We start from the raw sequence: 17,972 nt of genomic DNA on the forward strand, positions 1-17,972 counted from the left end.
CTAATGTTACATTATTTGAAGATTAAAGATTAGGACAAGTAAAGAGGGGAAGGATTTGCGGAACTGATAAACTGGAATACAAAAAGGGAGGTTAGAGGAGGTCCAGAAAATTAAGTAAATGAAAGAATGTAATGGAAATATGGAACTGTTTTCTTTTCTTTTTTATTTGTATTTTTCTTTTTCTTTTTTCATTTTGTAAAGCTTTAATAAATATTTTATATATAAAAAAACAATCTCCTTTCCCTTCCTCCCCCACAACAAACACTCTGTGAGGTGAGTGGGTCTGAGAGACTTCAAAGAAGTGTGACTGGCCCAAGGTCACCCAGCAGCTGCATGTGGAGGAGTGGAGACGCAAACCCGGTTCACCAGATTACAAGTCTACCGCTCTTAACCACTACACCACGCCATGACTAAACCCTTGTTAAGTGGACAGTGGAACAATGGGACAGTGTGATTTGGAGGGATGAGACCCAAATCTCCTTGCTTGGTAGTGATGGCATGAAATACGCAAGGAGAAGAATCAGAGAAGATTTACATCCTACTTGCATTACACCGACCGTGAAACACCCAGATAGTGTGATGATCTGGGGTTGTATGGCAGCAAAAGGTGTGGGCAGAATTTGTGTCATTAATGGGAATGTAATGTGAGGAGAATCAGAACTTACAGGGTTAAACAGTTCTGTGTGACGTCTCACATTCTGAGGCATGGTTATGTTCACATACGGGAATCTTTCTTTGTGTGTGAGTTCCTTTCATTTTTTGGCTGAGAGACGAAAGAATGTCCGCTCTCTCGCCGGGCTGATTTATGATGTTTTTCTTTTCATTAAAGGCTGTTAGAGATTAGCAAGAAGCCTGCGTTCAGTCTGATTTATTATCCAGACACAAGGCAACACTGCATAACTCTGCTAAGAGCTTCAAAGAGAGCTCAAGTTTTTTCTATCGGCACAGGCGTCCATCGGCACAGGGGAAGTGTGCCGGGCGCCATCTTATCTCAGCATGTAAATGCCCCAAAACACATAAATGAAATACTTTAGCCCAAACTGAAGCCTTCCGCAGGTGATCTTTTCCCTGATACTGAAGCATATATATATATATATTTATTATCTATCTGTCTATCTATCTATCTATCTATCTATCTATCTATCTATCTATCTATCATCTATCTATTTTTCTATTTCAACAAGATTCAGCTCCATGTCATGTTGCTGCTGTGTGCAAACGGTGCTTTCAAGATAATCCTATTCCACTGCCAGAATGTCCTGGGAATAGCTCAAACTTTAACCCAATCGGAATTCTATGGGGCTAACTAAAGAAACTTGTTAATCAAAGGCAACCCGGCAATAAAGCTCAATTAAAAGAGGCAATAATTCAGTCTTGGTTTCACATTCTCACAGCTGCAGAACTAAAAACTTCATGGGAAGGCATTATAAGGCTGTAATGAAAGCTAAAGGTTACCAAGGTTACCAAAGCTTTCACGTTTTTTCACAAAAGGTTTCCACAATTTTGACCACCAGTATAAGTTGCTCATTTTAAGTTAATTTTCTTTTTATATGGGATCAGAATATTATTATTTATGTTTCATGTTTATATATGTGTTGGAAGCCACCCAGAGTGGCAGGGGCAACCCAACCAGACGGGCAGGGTAGAAATAAAAATGTCAGCTTTGTTCCGGAGCTGACAGAGGCTGGAATGTATGAAAGCAGGCAAAGAGAGATAAGGAAACTGGAATGTGAGCTGGAATGTGAGAGGGAGGAGGGGCAGCCGAGTGGCAGAGCTTCAGAGAACAGAGAGCAGGCAGCAGATAGCAAAGATCCACAAAATACCAATCTTAGCTCAGAGACAGAAGGGGAGAGGCCAGGAATAGCTAGCCCAAAAACTCGAAGGCGCGAAAAGGTCAGTGAGAGAAGGGGGAAGGGGCGGAGTTTAGACTTGGCAACTGCAAACTTGAAGTCAGACAGAGTGAAGGAGCTCCAGAGTGATTTATGTGTTTGAACAATAAACCTGAGATAATTACTGCCGGTGTCTCACTTCTGTGGGAGAGCCAAGCCATTACAAAAAAATATTATTATTACTACAGTGGTACCTGTTCTGGAAAAAATTAAGTTTGTAAACCAAGGTACCACTGTATCATCCTCATCCTCATCACTGCTACTGCTACCTGAGATTCCATAAGCCTAGCTCTTCTCTGGGATGGATTTTGTTTGGCCCAGTCATGGCATCCCCTCCATCTCCAATGTCAGTCCTTGTTATGGCTTGGTCTCTCCCACAAACGTGCGATGACTCTGGCTGTTAATTATTTCAGATTTATTGCTAAAACAACAAACTTGGACGTAGCTCCTCTACTCTTCGTCCTCCCCACAAGATGGAGTTGCCCAGACTGAGCTCCTCCCCCTTCCCCAGCACGGAAACCCCCACCTTCTCTTCCAGTATCGTTTACGATCCACCACTTTTCAGATCCTACGAGATTTGGCAGAGAATGCTTCTTGCATTCCAGCGTCTGACTCACTCCTGTAGCTCTCACACAGCTGTCTGCCTCTCTGTCTCTCTTTTTCTTCTCCCCTTTGTTCAGAGCTCAGATGACAGTTCCTCTCCCCCTCCTCTCTGCCTTCTGCTGCTAACTCTCCTCTCCCTAGGCCTGCTTCTTCTCTGGCTGGCAGCACCTGGGCTTCGCTGCCAGTCGTCTCTTTGGTCAACCCAAGACTGACAGCAACAAAAGCCAAAACCTACTTAGCTTTACTTACAATTCTGAAGCTGACATTGAAGATGGCCTGGGAAGTTCAGACCAGCCCAATCCTGGTAGAAAAAGGAGTAATTTGAGGAAGGTTGTTCAAAGAAAAAACTGTAATTTACTCTTTATTGTGGGGGTGTTAGGTTCCCAGGTGTTGTAGGAGACGCTGTTGAGCTCTGTAAAAATATCTGAGGTTGGTCCCATAGAGGTATTTTTTGAATTTCCAGGCAGATATGAGGATCCCATAGGGAGCCTTACCAAGAGAGGCCACGATCCCACGATTCTCCTCCATGACGTCCTTATGCAGAGCTCTCTGGTCAGGATCCAGCAACGCCCACTCCTCGTCCGTGAAACGAACAGCGACATCTTCAAAGAACACTGGACCCTAAAAGAAAAAGGGAAATGTCCTCCTCTGAGACAGCAGAAATATGATCTGCTACACAATGCTCTCTTGTTTCTTTCCTGTTAATAATAATAATAATAATAATAATAATAATAATAATAATAATAATAATAATAATAATTTATTTATACCCCGCCCATCTGGCTGGGTTTCCCCAGCCAGGACTCTGGGCGGCTTCCAACAAAACACTAAAATACAATAAGCTATTAAACATTAAAAGCTTCCCTAAATAGGGCTGCCTTTAGATGTCTTCTAAAAGTTTGGTAGTTATTTTTCTCTTTGACATCTGGTGGGAGGGCGTTCCACAGGGAGGGTGCCACTACCGAGAAGGCCCTCTAGCTGGTTCCCTGTAACTTGGCTTCTCGCAGCGAGGGAACCGCCAGAAGGCCCTCGGCGCTGGACCTTAGTGTCTGGGCAGAACGATGGAGGTGGAGACGCTCCTTCAGGTATACAGGACCGAGGCCGTTTAGGGCGTTAAAGGTCAGCAACAACACTCTGAATTGTGCTTAGAAACGTACTGGGAGCCAGTGTAGGTCTTTCAAGACCAGTCTTACATGGTCTCGGTGGCAGCTCCCAGTCACCAGTCTAGCTGCCACATTTTAGATTAGTTGTAGTTTCCGGGTCGCCTTCAAAGGTAGCCCCACATAGAACGCATTGCAGTCGTCCAAGCGGGAGATAACTAGGGCATGCACCTCTCTGGTGAGACAGTCTGTGCGCAGGTAGGGTCTCATCCTGCGTACCAGATGGAGCTGATAAACAGCTGCCCTGGACACACAATTGACCTGTGCCTCCATGGACAGCTGTGAGACCAGGCTTCACACCTGGTCCTTCAGGGGCACAGTTACCCCATTCAGGACCAGGGAGTTCCCCACACCTGCCCGCCTCCTGTCCCCCAAAAACAGGATTCAGCCTCAATCTGTTAGCTGCCATCCATCCTCCAACTGCCTCCAGACACTCACAGAGGACCTTCACCGCCTTCACTGGTTTCGATTTGAGAGGTATAGCTGGGTATCATCCACATACTGATGAGCACCCAGCCCAAAGCCCCTGATGATCTCTCCCAGCAGCTGCATGTATATGTTGAAAAGCATGGGGGAGAAGACAGAACCCTGAGGCACCCCACAAGTGAGAGCCCAGGGGTCTGAACACTCATCCCCCCCCCACTTTCTGAACACGGCCCAGGGGGAAGGAGCGGAACCACTGTATGAAAGTGCCCCCAGCTCCCAGCCCCTCAAGACGATTCAGAAGGATGTTATGGTCAATGGTATCAAACACCGCTGAGAGATCCAGCAGAACTAGGAAACAGCTCTCACCTTTGTCCCTAGCCTGCCGGAGATCATCGACCAGTGCGACCAAGGCAGTTTCAGTCCCCATGATGAGGCCTGAATCCTGACTGGAAGGGATCTAAATGGTCCGCTTCTTCCAGGCATGCCTGGAGTTGTTCAGCAACCACTCGCTCAATCACCTTGCCCAAGAATGGAAGATTTGAGACTGGGCGATAGTTAGCCATATTGGCAGCATCTAAAGATGGTTTTTTAAGAAGCGGTTTAATGACCGCCTCTTTCAGCGGGTCTCGGAAAGCTCCCTCACAGAGAGAAGCATTCACGACCCCATGAAGCCCATCTCCCAGCCCTTCCCGGCTAGCTTTCTAAGCCAGGATGGGCAAGGATCAAGGAGACAGGTGGCTGGTTTCACTCGTCCAAGCAGCCTGTCCACATCCTCGGAGGTAACACATTGGAATTGATCCCACGCAACTTGACTAGACAGGGCTCTAGCACTCTCCTGCCCCGGCCCTGCTCCCACGGTGGAGTCTACCTCTTCCCGAATCTGAGCGACTTTATCTGCAAAAAACTTTGCAAAATTATTGCAGGAGATCATGTGGCCCATACTGGGCCCCAATGTAGCAGGTGATTCCGCTAAATTGCAAACCACCTTAAAAAGTCTCCTGCTGCTATTTTCTGCAGATGCAACAGAGGTGGCAAAGAAAGTCTTCTTCGCCGTTGCTACCGCCACTTGGTAGGCTCGGCATTGAGCTCTAATCCGTGTCCGGTCAGCTTCAGAATGAGTTATCCGCCACCGGCGCTCTAGCCGTCTCAGCGATTGTTTCATTGCCCTCAGATCCGTGGAAAACCACAGGGCTATCAGGGCTCCATGCAATCGAAGAGGGCACTTCGGAGCCAAACAGTCAATAGTCCTGGGCCACCAGGGAATCAGCAGAAAGGCCATCAACATGGAATAAAGCATCATGGGATAAAGCCCCATCTGCTTCATCCAACCAAGTCTCTGTTACACATGCCAGGTCAAGTCCTTCATCCATGATCAAGTCATGGATGGCAGTGGTCTTATGAATCATTGACCTGGCATTGCACAGCAGCACCTTCAGGTCATGTGGATATCATAGAATCATAGAATCATAGAGTTGGAAGAGACCACAAGGGCCATCGAGTCCAACCCCCTGCCAAGCTGGAAGCACCATCAGAGCACTCCTGACATATGGTTGTCAAGCCTCTGCTTAAAGACCTCCAAAGAAGGAGACTCCACCACACTCCTTGGCAGCAAATTCCACTGTCGAACAGCTCTTACTGTCAGGAAGTTCTTCCTAATGTTGGCCTTGTAACTTTCCCAAGAGAACAAAAACTCTGTCCAATTTAGCTTGTATTTTCCCTCCTTCAGCCATTCTTGTAATGTCCCAAAACCCCCTCTAGAGGGATTTTGGTTACTTAATATTCCTTCCAGTTCAAATCCAAAAGTCAAGTTAGTTTGTATCAGTTCTTCCTTGTTTTCAACAAATTATAACCAAATTTTAACAAATATAACCAGCAGAGACAAGAGAAACAAAGTTCTCTTTTTCAGTCTTGACAGCTAATTTGAAAATACAAGCTAAATTGGACAGAGTTTTTGTTCTCTTGGGAAAGTTACAAGGCCAAATTGATGTTTTGGCTACAAATGTTGCAACTCTGGATTTAACAGTAAATAAACTCATTGAATTTGATAAGGACTTGACTCAGGAAGTCCATGCAGCTGGACAAGAAGAGAAACTTCAGAGCTTTGAGAGTGTGGAGAAAGAGATATATGTTGTTTCTGAGGAAAAGGAAGGAGGAGCTGTAATGCTGCAGATGACAAAGGAGAGCCAGAGGCCTGACATGATGGCTACAAAGGAAAATAAGAACTGGATGTCGAAAATCTGGTTTGAATTAGAGATTGAAGAATGGAGAGATCTCCTTATGTGGAGATCTGAAGATCCAAGGATTACAAATCTGATTAAGGTGGAAGTTGGAGCTTTGGGGACATTTGGACTTGAAAGGAGTAAGAAACAAGATTCGGGCTCCACTTTTAAGTATGGAGGTCTGGCTGGAAGAAACATGGATCCCATTGGGCTAGAGCTTCTCTGAGATCTGGTGTTTAATATTAAGGACCATCAAAAAAACCGGCAGAGAGGAATTGAGAGAGAATTAAGAGCCTCGGACATGAGATCTCCTGATGGACATTTGTTGGGGATTGAAACCGGGAAAGGGGGGGGGTGGAATTTGGGAATCCAAAGGGTGCATAATTATAATCTGTTTTTGTTTTTATTCTGTTTTGTTATTTGTATGAAGATTGGGGAAGTCGTGGAAGGGAACTTGGGTCGACTTTAGAAAAAGGTTTTAAGAATGAGTACTGATGTATAAATATTGATGTTTATAAGGTAAAATTGGCTTTTTAAAAATGAACTAAATAGAAAAAGGTAAAAAATTAGGGATAAGAACTTGCTGAACTAACAATTTGAATTGGAATATAAGAAGGGGAGGTGTGGGGAAGTCAGGGAAATATGTTATAGAAAAATAAGGATTGTGAACTCTATGTGTTTTTAACCTTTTTTGTTTTTCCTTTTTGATTTTTTTAATGTATTAAAGTGGAAAATTTCAATAAATATATATTTTTTTTTTAAAAAGGAAGTTCTTCCTAATATTTAGGTGGAATCTTCTTTCCTGCAGTTTGGATCCATTGCTCCGTGTCCGCTTCTCTGGAGCAGCAGAAAACAACCTTTCTCCCTCCTCTATGTGACATCGTTTTATATATTTCAACATGGCTATCATATCACCCCTTAACCTCCTCTTCTCCAGGCTAAACATGCCCAGCTCCCTTAGCCGTTCCTCATAAGGCATCGTTTCCAGGCCTTTGACCATTTTGGTTGCCCTCCTCTGGACACGTTCCAGTTTGTCAGTGTCCTTCTTGAACTGTGGCGCCCAGAACTGGACACAGTACTCCAGGTGAGGTCTGACCAGAGCAGAATACAGTGGCACTATTACTTCCCTTGATCTAGATGCTATACTCCTATTGATGCAGCCCAGAATTGCATTGGCTTTTTTAGCTGCCGCGTCACACTGTTGGCTCATGTCAAGCTTGTGGTCAACCAAGACTCCTAGATCCTTTTCACATGTATTGCTCTCAAGCCAGGTGTCACCCATCTTGTATTTGTGCCTCTCATTTTTTTGGCCCAAGTGCAATACTTTACATTTCTCCCTGTTAAAATTCATCTTGTTTGTTTTGGCCCAGTTCTCCAATCTGTCAAGGTCGTTTTGAAGTGTGATCCTGTCCTCTGAGGTGTTAGCCACCCCTCCCAGTTTGGTGTCATCTGCAAATTTGATCAGGATGCCCTTGAGTCCATCATCCAAGTCGTTGATAAAGATGTTGAATAAGACTGGGCCCAAGACAGAACCCTGTGGCACCCCACTAGTCACTCTTCTCCAGGATGAAGAGGAACCATTGATGAGCACCCTTTGGGTTCGGTCAGTCAGCCAATTACAAATCCACTGAGTGGTAGCATAGTCAAGACCGCATTTTACCAGCTTCTTTACAAGAATATCATGGGGCACCTTGTCAAATGCCTTGCTGAAATCAAGGTAGGCTACATCCACTGCGTTCCCTTCATCTACCAGGCTTGTAATTCTGTCAAAAAACGAGATCAGGTTAGTCTGATATGACTTATTTTTCAGAAATCCATGCTGACTATTGGTGATCACAGCATTCCTTTCTAGGTGCTCACAGACTGTTTGCTTAATGATCTGCTCCAGAATCTTCCCTGGTATTGATGTCAGACTGACTGGGCGGTAATTATTTGGGTCCTCTCTTTTCCCCTTTTTGAAAATAGGGACAACATTTGCCCTCCTCCAGTCTGCCGGGACTTCGCATGTTCTCCAGGAATTCTCAAAGATGACTGCCAGTGGTTCTGAGATCACATCTGCCAGTTCTTTTAATACTCTTGGATGCAGTTCATCTGGCCCTGGAGACTTGAATACATCTAAACTAGCCAAGTATTCTTGTACTATCTCCTTAGTTATTCTGGGCTGTGTTTCCTCTGCTGAATCATTTGCTCCAAATTCTTCAGGTCGGGCATTGTTTTCCTTATCGGAGAAGACTGAGGCAAAGAAGGCATTGAGGAGTTCAGCCCTTTCTGTGTCCTCTGTTTGCATTTCACCATCTTCTCCTCTGAGTGACCCCACTGTTTCTTTGTTCTTCCTTTTGCTACGGACATACCCATAAAAGCCTTTTTTGTTGCTTTTAACCTCTCTAGCAAGCCTGAGTTCATTCTGTGCTTTAGCTTTTCTGACTTTGTGTCTACACGTGCTGGCTATTTGTTTGAATTCCTCTTTGGTGGTTTCCTCCCTTTTCCATTTTTTGTACACATCCTTTTTTAATCTTAACTCAGTTAGAAGTTCTTTAGATAGCCACCCTGGCTTCTTTAGGCACCTTCCATGTTTCCGTCTCATTGGTATTGCCTGAAGTTGTGCTTTTACTATCTCCCTCTTAACAAACTCCCAGCCATCATGAACTCCCTTTCCTTTTAGTATTACTCTCCATGGGATCTCACCCAGCACTTCCCTAAGTTTTATGAAGTCGGCTTTCTTAAAGTCAAGAAATTGAGTCCTAGTATGCTTGGCTGCTCCTTTCCGCTGTATAGTAAACTTCAGAAGAGCATGATCACTCGTGCCTAATGATCCTTCCACTTCTACCCCACTAACCAGGTCATCAACATTGGTTAGGACCAGATCTAAAATGGCTGTTCCTCTTGTTGCTTCTCCCACTTTCTGGACAATGAAGTTGTCTGCAAGGCCAGTGAGGAATCTGTTTGACCTTATGCTCTTGGGTGAGTTTGACATCCAACAAATATCCGGGTAATTGAAGTCCCCCATTACTACTATCTCCCTTCCTTTTGCATGCTTGGCCATCTGTTCCAGGAAGGCATCATCTATGTCCTCCGTTTGGCTTGGGGATCTATAGTAAACTCCCACAATGAGGTCACTGTTATTCTTCTCTCCCTTAATTTTGACCCAAATGCTCTCACTTTGGCTTTGAAGTTCTAAATCTTGGATCTCTTCACAGGTATACACATCCCTGACATATAACGCCACTCCTCCTCCTTTCTTGTCTGGTCTGTTTCTCTGGAATAGATTGTATCCCTCCATTATTACATTCCAATCGTGGGACTTATCCCACCAGGTTTCAGTGATGCCTATTATGTCATATTTAGTTTGCTGTACCAAGAGCTCAAGCTCATCTTGTTTATTTCCCATGCTTTGTGCATTAGTGTACAGACATTGAAGTCCATTAATCATTCCCCCGTGCCTCTTATTTAAGGATTTTTCCTCCCACCACTAGGTCTGCGTGCTGTTTGCTCCATTTGGTCTATGACATTTAGATGATCATCTTCATCAATTGATAGACTCCTACCTTCAGGAGCACTGTCTCCCTCCCCCACATTAGTCAGTTTAAAGCCCTCCTGATGAGGTTTCTGAGATTTTTGGCAAAAACATTCCTCCCAGCCGTTGTGAGGTACAGCCCATCGCTTGCCAGAAGTCCATCTTCAAGAAACTGCAGTCCGTGATCTAAGAATCCAAACCGTTCCTGTTTACACCATTTGCGAAGCCAGCTGTTCACTTCCACTATTTTTCGCTCTCTCCCTGGGCCACGTCGTTCAACTGGGAGGACAGATGAGATGAGATGAGGAGGACAGATGAGATGAGATGAGGAGGACAGATGAGATGACTGGGAGGACAGATGAGATGCACATTTTAAATATGGATGCTTATTTTATTCTGCGTTCTAATAATGGGTATTCGTCTTTGTGCAAATAGGTGGTACTCCACAATGTATCCTCCAAGTCATTATGCCTACGCAAGCATTCCAGTTTGTAAACCGTAAAGGGTCCACTTTCTCCTCTCCTTGTGAGCTGTTCTGGGGAATTCCCTCCCAATGCCCTAGAGCCAAATTCAAGGGGTTCATGGGGATATGGAGAGGGGGAGGAATGGGGGGCAGGCCCCATTTTGCAGTAGATGGGGCTGGTTAGGCCACTATTTGTTCTCATTTGTACAACGCTTAGAAGACTATTTTAGCATTCAGTGATCTATCTAGAAATAAAATAAGCCTATTTTGAATGGCCATCTGTCTTGGATGATCTAGCAGAGATTCCTGCAATGCACGGGGTCTCCTGGCTCTGAGAGACAAGCAGGGAGGGTGGTTTCTGGCAAAAGGAGAGGGAGCCACCGGTGGCTCCTCCTTCTCCTGACTCACCTCTGCTTCTCAACCTCCCTCCTCCCACTCGCTTCCTTCCTCTTCTGCCTCTGATTCTGCACTGCATTCTGCCACAGAGTCTGCCAGCTCACTAAGCCTTATTACCCCTTCAGCTTCTGAAACCTCCTCTTCCCAACCTTCTGCCTCTTCCCCCTCTGACCGCCAATCCTTCTTCTACTTCTACTTCTTGGGCTCTCAGCCATCTTCCCTTCCTGGTTCCCCAGCTGCATTCTCCCACCACTCCTCTGTGCCCAACCAGCCCATGACATTGCTCCATCCCTCGGCCTCTGTCCCCACAAGGCAGCTTCCCCTGACCTGATCTGGTTCCACCGCCGCTGCTTCCCTTCTGCCCCCATGAAAAGATGGATCAGGAGGTCTTGCAGGCATCCTTCTGTCACCTGCACAGGAAAAAAAAGGTAAACAGGACGCCAGGAGTGCTGGCTTCTCTCACAGGTGAAACAGGGCATCTCTAACTACAGATGGGCCTTTGAGAAAGCCTTTCCTGCTGAGAGGATTTGGACGTTTGTGCCCATTTCATATGTTTGTGGTGCAAAAATACATCTCCCCTCCTCTGGACCCTTCTTCCCAACTGTCTCTCCCCAAAACAAGATGAAAAGATCCCTCAAATGAGTTGGAAAACCAACAGAATGAGACCAAACTGAGAAAAACCACCTTCCTCACCCAGTGGCCTCTCTCTGGTGACGAACGGAGGCCTCTCTGCCTCACAGGAATCCAGGTCCATTTCCGCAATGAGATCCTTTCCCTGAAAAAGAAACAAGGATTCAAAACAGAGAATGGTGAGAAATGTAGGAAAGAGAATAACAAAGACTTGAAGGGTGTGAGATCTCATTCCATGGATGCTTTCCCATAAAATGGATTGGCCATCAGCAGACCATTATGGGATGTTCTCTGTCCTGTTTGGAGCCCCTTGGGAGTATCCAGAGGAAAGTCTCTCTCACCTGCTTTCTCTCCTCTGCCTGACTCAGGAGAAAACCTTCGGCCAGGGCCACCGCCTGGAAACTGGTCTCCGCTCCGCATTCCCTTACCCAGCTCTCCATCTCCAGGGGAAGGACAGCCAGGAACTGCTCCAAGATCACCAGGTCCAGCATCTCAGCTTTCGGGTGCCTTTCTGGCTTCAGCCACTTGTGGCAAAAGTGGTAGAGTCGACTGCAAACCTCTCGGGGTCCTTTGGCCTCCTGGCAGCAGAACTGCTGGCTCTGCACCTCTGAGCGGAGGGTATCCTCCTCATCCAGGATCTTCTGCACTGGGTTTTCCCAGAATCCCCCACTGCTCCCAGTTTGGCTGCCATGGCCTCTTCCTGTTCCAGGGCCAGCTGAGTTTCGCTCATCCATCTGTGCTCTCAGGAAGCCTCTGAGAGATCGGAAGGAACCCTTTGGTCTTCTGACAAGTTCTGTCTGTCGTAATGAAAAGCTCTAGGAAATCCTACGAAGCAAATACATTGTTCAGTTACAGAATTTGTAGGACGAGGGGGAAATGGTTCCCTGAGCAAGCATGGATGAGTCTTGCTGGGAACCAGCACAGGATTGCACCGCATCCCAGACCATGAGCTATCTTTTTGAAAAGAAAGAGCAGGAAGAGGAGAATAACTAAGTCTCTAGCCTTCTAGCAATGCAAAATGTGGAGGCAACTGAAGGGATTTCTGCGAGATTAATCAACCTGGTTTCTGCAGTCTTCCAGTCATCCTCAGGAGTTCCTCCCCCACCCCCCACTCCCCTGCTTCTGTCTCCTTTTCTTGCACTTGGACTCTCTGCTGCTCTCCACAGACTCCTGGGGTGGGGTCCCTTTTTATTTGCTCTTAGGGACAGGTATGTATCTGATCAACCCCCTGAGGGCCAAGTGGGCAGGGCCAAAGACATCTCCCTTGAAATTTAGGCAGGTAATTTATTATCATTATTCTGTTAGATAGCTTCACACACACAGAGAGCCATTGATGCCAAGGTCCCTGGAGCCTCAGTGAGTAGCAGCGCCCATTTCTGGCTGCTTTGCCAGCAACAATCGCTTTGGAACAGAGAGGATGTGGTCCTGGGATGCCATGCTCTGGGTGCGAGGGGATTGCTGCAGTGGCCTCCGTGGGGAGCTGCCCTGGGAGACGACTGGAAAACTGGTCCGCAATGTAGCAGCCAGACTATGGGCTGGGATCCCTCTCTTTGTTCCTGGCCTTTCTCTCCCATCTTAACTTCCTTCCTTCCTCCATGTGGGTTTTCTTTGGGGGGGGGCTAGTCCACCTCCTAGTCCAGCTTTGGAAAACCATTTGCACATGTTTCCTCTGTTGTGCAATGAGGCTGAGCGATGTCACACAGAGTTAAATCCTAGGGACTCCTTTGTTTTAAAAAGGGAGATTTCGTGGGATTCAGGGATCCTCTGATCTCGAGGAAGGAGAGCGTTGCAGACCTGGCCCCTCCCTGGCAGGACCCTCTCCTCCCTGACTTGGGGTCCCCCCCTTCAGGAGCAGATGAGGCCGCCCAGGCATCCTCCCCTGCTGCAGCCCTGGGACCCCCACCGTCTCCCCACTGCACCCTCTGGGGGGAGAGAGAGGAGACTCACCAGATCCCAGGAGGGGACAGCGAGGCAGCCCTTGCAGGAGAGACCCCAAAGCAAGGAAAGGACTGGGGAGGGAGGGGCCTTGGCTCTGGAGGACCTGGCCCCCTCTTGCTTACTGGCCTCTCTAGGAAGGCAGCTCAGTTCCCTTTAACCCTTTCCAAGCCGAGTCCCTCCGGCTCAGCCCTCTCTCGCTTGGCAGAACCTCAGATTCTTATTATTTTTTATGGATTTAGGGGGCAGCTGCCCCCCTGGCTACGCCCATGCCCAAATATCCTTTGGGGGTGAGGCTCTTGGCTGGACTCTGAGCATCTCCCTCCCTTGGCCAGAAACCAGAGGAAGAGCTTGCAGGGAAAAGGGCTTTGCAGGAGGCAAGGAAGCTCCTCCTAGAATTCAGGATTGGAGAGATAGGAGGGGATCCCAGGGTCATCTAGTCCAACCCCCAGCAATGCAGGAATTTCAGCTAAAGCATCCATGGCAGATGGCCGTCCGATCTTTGCTTAGAAACCTCCAAGGAAGGAGAGTCCACCACCTCCCAAGAGACACCTTTCCCCTGCCAAAATGAGTAATAATGAGTAATAAATTAAATGAGTAAATGAGTAATACTTTCTCATGCATGCTTTTTATGCTAATATACAAAGTATGCCATTTCCCTTTCCAGAAATGCTTAATTTCTAATTCAATGGACTGAAAATGGATGGTTGTTGTTATTATGTTTAGGGAAGCTTTTAATATTTGATGGACTATTGTATTTTAATATTTTGTTGGAAGCCGCCCCGAGTGGCTGGGGAAACCAGATGGGCAAGGATTTATTTATTTATTTTTAAAATCGATCAGGTGAGTGTTCTCTAAAAAGAGGCAGGTGGAATCTCCGCGGTTGCTAATAGCATAACGTTGAAAGGCTAGGCAAATATGGGGAGCCCTAGAGCATCTGCTTGGCATGCAGAATGTCCCAGGGTCAACTACTGACATCTCCTACAAGGGCTGGACAAAAGCTCTGACTTTCTTTTTGCAGCTAGGGGTAGGCCATTTTGAAATGGCTTCTACCTTTGTCTCTAAAGGTTTCATCACTCCTCCTCCCAACATGTGTCCCAGGTATTGAATAATCAAGCCCCCTATCTGGCATTTACTAGCTTTGATGGTGAAGCACGCCTCTTTAATTCGCTGTAGCACTATCCCTAAGTGCTCTTTGTGTTTATCCCAAGTTGGACTGTACACAGCAATATCGTCTAAATAAGCAACTGTGAACCCTCGTAATCCGTTCAGGATTTTGTCCACCAGTCGCTGAAAAGTGGCTGGCGCATTCTTTAAACTCAAACAGCCCTAAGCGACTTCTAAACACAGTTTTCTCCTGGTTCCTAGGGTCCATTTTTACTTGATAGTATCCCTTTGTTAAGTCTAAGCAGGTGATGTAATGACACAGGCCTATAGCTTCGATCAGGTTATCTAAATGTGGCATTGGATATGCATCTGCTTTAGTGACATGGTTCAGCTTCCTATAATCCAGGCAAAATCGGATAGATCCCTCAGGTTTGTCTAACAACACTTTGGATGCTACCCAGGGGCTTTCCAAAGGGGTTATGATCCCTGCCTTCAAGATCTCCCTTACCTCATTGCTAACTTTCCCCACATATTCTCCTGTTATCCTATAGGGGGTTACAGCAATGGGCTCGGCATCCCCGGTGTCGATATGATGTACAACTCCCTTAGTTATCCTATAGGGGGTTACAGCAATGGGCTCGGCATCCCCGGTGTCAATATGATGTACAACTCCCTTAGTTATCCTATAGGGGGTTACAGCAATGGGCTCGGCATCCCCGGTGTCGATATGATGTACAACTCCCTTAGCTCTACCTGGAGTATTACTGAAAATTTCCTTATCATACCAGGTTTTCTGCTTTGTTTGGGCTGCCTCAAAACAATTAATTAAATCAGCATCCTCTTTCTGTTCTTGGGCCAAACTAGGTTTTTGGTTTTTTGTAAAAGGAACCAGCAGGGCTTCATTTCTCCCCTCAGAGATCTGTTCCTCAGCTCAGGTCTCCTTTGGCAACAGTAGCATTCCCCTCAGCATCAGGTGACTGTTGACCCCCCCTTGGAGTGAGTAACTACAAAAGAACTCTGTTCATGCTCTAAGAGATCCCATCCGATCAGCACAGCAGTGGGAATCTCCTCAGAAATGGCAACCTGCCACTGTCCTGACCAATCTTGGAACTTAACATGGATCTCTGCAACAAGTAATACCTCAGGCGGCTTTGAAATTCCTTTTAATCGCATAACTTTCCCTGGAATTATTTTGGTGGGACAGATTATCTCTGGGTGGACAATAGTGATTTGCGAGCCTGTATCTTTTAACCCTAGAAATCTCCTCCCTTCAATCCAAATAATTTCCCCAGCGTTTTTCAAAAAAAGGTTGTCTTGTTTAATGGCATAGCAATGTGCCACTTTAGCCTCCACCACTTCAGCAGGCTTCGGCCTATCCTGATTAGCTTGGCTCTCCTCAGCTGCTTTGATACAATATGTTTCTTTTGGAGGGCTAACATTTCCCCTCCAGCTCTACAATTAAACTTTTTGTGGCCAAGTTTTCCACATCCCCAGCACTTCGGTTCTTTGGGATTTGTATAATTTGTTTTCCACCCTTTCTCCTCAGTGAGACTGGTCTTTGCTTGGGCCTTGTCATTTTGCCCTTTTGACAATGGCCTATTTCCCTTGTCTGTCTCTGAAGATGGGTTTCCCTTTGCCTGTTGGAATCTATTTCTGGTAGTCCCCCACACCAGTGTGGTGTAGTGGTTAAGAGCAGTGGACTCGTAATCTGGGGAACCGGGTTCGCGTCTCTGCTCCTCCACATGCAGCTGCTGGGGGACCTTGGGCCAGTCACACTTCTTTGAAGTCTCTCAGCCCCACTCACCTCACAGAGTGTTTGTTGTGGGGGAGGAAGGGAAAGGAGAATGTTAGCCGCTTTGAGACTCCTTAAAGGGAGTGAAAGGCGGGATATCAAATCCAAACTCTTCTTCTTCTTCTTCTTTCCCGCCAAAACTTGGTTCATCAAACCTATGGTCCCTTATTTCATTTATTCGGTCAGCTAAGTTAGCGGCTTCTTGAAGTGATCGAGGGTGTCTTTCCTTTATAAGATATTTTAATTGGCCGTTTATCATTTTATAAAATTGTTCCAGAGGAAACACTTCTCTGATTTTTGGAACGGAGTCTGCCCTCTCCTGTTCTAACCATTTTGTGAGGTAGTTTGAGATTTTAGCCCCAAACTGAGCGTATGTCTCCTCCCTCACTTTAGTCACACTTCTAAATTTCTTTCTCAGTTGTTCTAGGGTAATCCCAAACCTGGTATATATTAGTTGCTTAAACATATCAACATTTTTGGATTGGTCCTCAGTCATTTGGGCATAGATTTCAGCTAATGCACCACTTATTTTGGCTCTAAGTATCTTCATCTTATCTTCATCTTTCACTTGAAAATTTTGACAAACTCTTTCAAATGATATAATAAAAGCCTCAGGGCTATCTTTTTCCTTAAACACAGGAAAACGCTTTAAATCTACCTTCACTTGAGTTTGACTACTGGTGTTATTACTATTATTTTGATTTTCCATGGCTGCTAATTCCAGTTTCCTCATCTCCAGCTGAAATTACATTCTTTCACTCTCACTTTCCCTCTCCTGCTCAGCTCTCATTCTTTCGCTCTCCTGCTAAGCCCTAATTCTTTAGTTCTCACTTTAGGCTTTAATTCTTTCTATTTCTTGTACAGATCTAATCTTTTCTAATTCCAATTTATATTCTTGTTCTAACTTCCACTTTACAAAGTCTTCAGAGAATTTTGCACCTCCTGCCTCAGGTTGAATGTTAGTTACATTTTCTAAACACTGCTCTCCCCTCTGAGGATTTCCATTCTCCTCTCCTTCAGAACTTTCATAAGTTGTTTCCCTCACAGGGTTTCTTATCTTTTTGGGCAGCATAATGTATGAGTGAGAATTGTCAGTAAATTAACAAAATAAGAGAAATTTCCTCTCAGTACCGTTCCCTCTAGCTACGCTTCTCTCAAGACTCTGGTCCCAAAGTTCTGCTATGGGTTTTCTCTCTAACCCTTCAAGCTTACTTCCTCTGACCACAAGCCTAAACCCTCTGCCAGAACAGATTTTGAGCTCTCTTTTTCCTTGTTATTTTGGCTTTGTGGCTTACCTTGGGTATTTTACAACTACACACTCAGGCTAGGTAATCACTTCACAGATTTACCCTTCCCCCTCCAAGTGTATTGTTTTCCCCAACACAGGCGTATCTATCTGATCCCGCCTCAAACATATTGATTTGGATCCCACTGCTGCTGTCACATTTTTGGTGACTAGGCGCAACAATCTAAATATCCCACCACAGGGTATTGAATGGATCTCACAGGCGTATTGATGTTATTCCACCGCTGCCAACACTTTTGTGGCGTTCACACAGGGTCCCCAGACGTTTGACGGTCTATTGATCCCTGTGCCACCACTGGATAGCTTCCCCGCTGCCACCAACCCGTTTCTCTCAGGTACACACTGCATCTAGACAGTTGTTAACATTAAACCAAATAAACAAGTTTATTTTATAAGCATTAACAAGTTTATGGTTTGAGATAATTTTTCTTGTCAGTTTCTTAACCTTAGTTTCATTACCGGCCTATACCTTCCTAATACCTTCTAACTGATTATCCCAGCTGTTTAACTGACTCCTCTTAACAGATTCTCT

At 45.7% G+C, this 17,972-nt stretch overlaps 1 protein-coding gene across 11 annotated transcripts in view; it reads right to left on the reverse strand.

Moving 5' to 3' along the window:
• The window catches only part of LOC128412207 (zinc finger protein 420-like), a 378,482-nt gene that overhangs the window by 95,244 nt on the left and 265,266 nt on the right, over positions 1–17,972 (reverse strand). The gene's annotated exons all lie outside the window — the stretch shown is intronic.

Source organism: Podarcis raffonei, chromosome 4 (assembly GCF_027172205.1).
Source record: "Podarcis raffonei isolate rPodRaf1 chromosome 4, rPodRaf1.pri, whole genome shotgun sequence".
NCBI classification, from domain to species: Eukaryota; Metazoa; Chordata; class Lepidosauria; order Squamata; family Lacertidae; genus Podarcis; species Podarcis raffonei.